General features: G+C 47.1%; 1 pseudogene; it reads left to right on the forward strand.

The window, feature by feature from the left end:
• The first annotated feature begins 424 nt into the window (after nt 1-424).
• LOC119921868 lies at nt 425-1,373 on the forward strand (annotated as a pseudogene).
• Nucleotides 1,374-2,072: the final 699 nt, after the last annotated feature.

A 2,072-nucleotide genomic window follows, 5' to 3' on the forward strand; every position in this document is an offset into this window, starting at 1 on the left:
CCAGCCTGTCGGGGGTTGGGAGTGATGCCTCATATCAACCTGGCAGCAGGTGGAGGAACAGGGAAGGCAAGCTACCAGGAGCCTGGAGGTGCGGTTGGGGTTGGTGAGGTGAGTGGTGCTTTGCTTGCCTGCTGGTGCTAATTTACTATCTAATTTTAGGTTCGCTCATGAAGGATCCTGGCCAGAAAGTGTATTTTCTACTGAAAATTTCCTTTCGGGAATAATGCCTGTTCTAGGAAATTGCTGCCCGTTCCTCCCAAAGAATGGAGTAATAATTTTCCTTATAAAAATGAACTCCGGGACTGAGAGTAGTTCCATAACCTTGGGGATTGAGCTGCACCACCACCTGGGCTGATGTATGTTCTCTCTGTTGCTTGCAGGACTCTGGCTCTCCTTTGTGAGTTCAACATCCTAGACAGAAATCATGGGCAGTAGAAACAACCTGACTGAATTCATCCTCCTGGGACTGTCTCAGAAGCCAGAGATGCAGAAAATCATATCTATGGCATTTCTGCTTGTGTGCCTTGTGACTGTGGGAGGGAATATGCTCACCATGACCTCCATCATCACCAGCCACAGCCTCCTGGGCTCTCCTATGTACTACTTCCTGGCCTTCCTATCCTTTTTGAACACCTGCTTCTCCTCGGTCATCACCCCCAAAATGATCGTAGACTCCCTCCAGGAGTGGAAAACCATCCCTCATGAAGGCTGACCCAGCTCTTTGCAGAATATTTCTTTGCCAGGGTGGAGGTGTTTGTGCTTACTGTGATGGCTTACAACCGCTACGTGGCCATCTGTAAGCCCCCGCACTATGTGACCCTCATAAGCCAGCAGACCTGTGGCCAGTTGATGGGGCTGGCCTGGGCCGGGGGTTTCCTGCATTCGATGATTCAGTTCCTCTTCATGTTCCGGTTACACTTCTGCAGCCCCAACGTGATCGACCATTTCATGTGTGACTTGGATCCCCTGTGTGAAGCTCGGCTGCACCGAGGCACGCATCCCACGGCCTTTGGTCATTGCCAACAGCGGGATGATTTGTTGTGAACCTTTCGCTGCTGTTCGTCTCCTATGGTGTCATCTTATGCTCCCTGAAGCCTCACAGCTCTGAAGGGAGCCGCAAAGCTCTCTCCACCTGTGGTGGCCATATCACTCTTGTCTTCGTCTTCTTCGTCCCCTGGATTTTCATATACACACGGCCACCGGCCACCTTCTCCGATAAAATGGTGGTGGTACTTTACATCATTTTAACAACCCGGTTAAACCCCTTACTCTACATTTTTAGTAATGTGGAGGTCAGAGATGCCATCAGGAAGTTGTGGAGAAGAACAATGGTTTTTGCTGAAGGGGCAATGGGTTTGAAATAAAGTCTCTTATTTTGAGGTATGGAAAAGGATACTGCGGGAGGTTTTTGCTAATACATGAAGGAAAATGGATGATTTTCATCCAGAAGACTAGAAGAATGATTTAATTAGTAGGCTAGCGCCATTTCTTGCTGAGGAATGGTGATGGAGTCTCCTGTTGAGAATGACAGACAAGTCTCAGTTTTGAGATCTCAGGACAAAGAACCGTGCAAAGGAATTATAGAAGAAAGAGCATGGCCTACTAGAAAGAGGACGGGTCTGAATGTTAGAGGTCCTGGGTTTTAATCCTGGCCCTGCCAGTTGTCTGAGGTGTCATCTTGGGCAATGACCACTTCTCTGGGTCTCAGTCTGCTCAGGGATTCGCTTGCTGTTCTCCCTTCTACTTACACTGTGAGCCCCACGTGGGACTAGGACTCTGTTCTAACTGATTAACTGTATCTATCTCAATACTCGGAACAGTGCTTGGCACATAGTAAGCACTTAACAAGTACCATAATAATAAAAAAGTGAATATATAAATGAATAATAGAACATGAACAAGTCACTGAAGTGTCACAACTTAAACTGTGCCTTAGTTTTCTCATCTGTAAAAGAGGGATAAAACCCTATTCCTTTTTACTTACACTTGGAGACCCTTGGAACTGAGACTGTCAGACTGAATATTTCTATCTATCCTGGTGCATAATTACAGTGCTTGGCACCTAGTAAGTG

This window comes from Tachyglossus aculeatus, unplaced genomic scaffold, assembly GCF_015852505.1.
Source record: "Tachyglossus aculeatus isolate mTacAcu1 unplaced genomic scaffold, mTacAcu1.pri SUPER_32, whole genome shotgun sequence".
NCBI classification, from domain to species: Eukaryota; Metazoa; Chordata; class Mammalia; order Monotremata; family Tachyglossidae; genus Tachyglossus; species Tachyglossus aculeatus.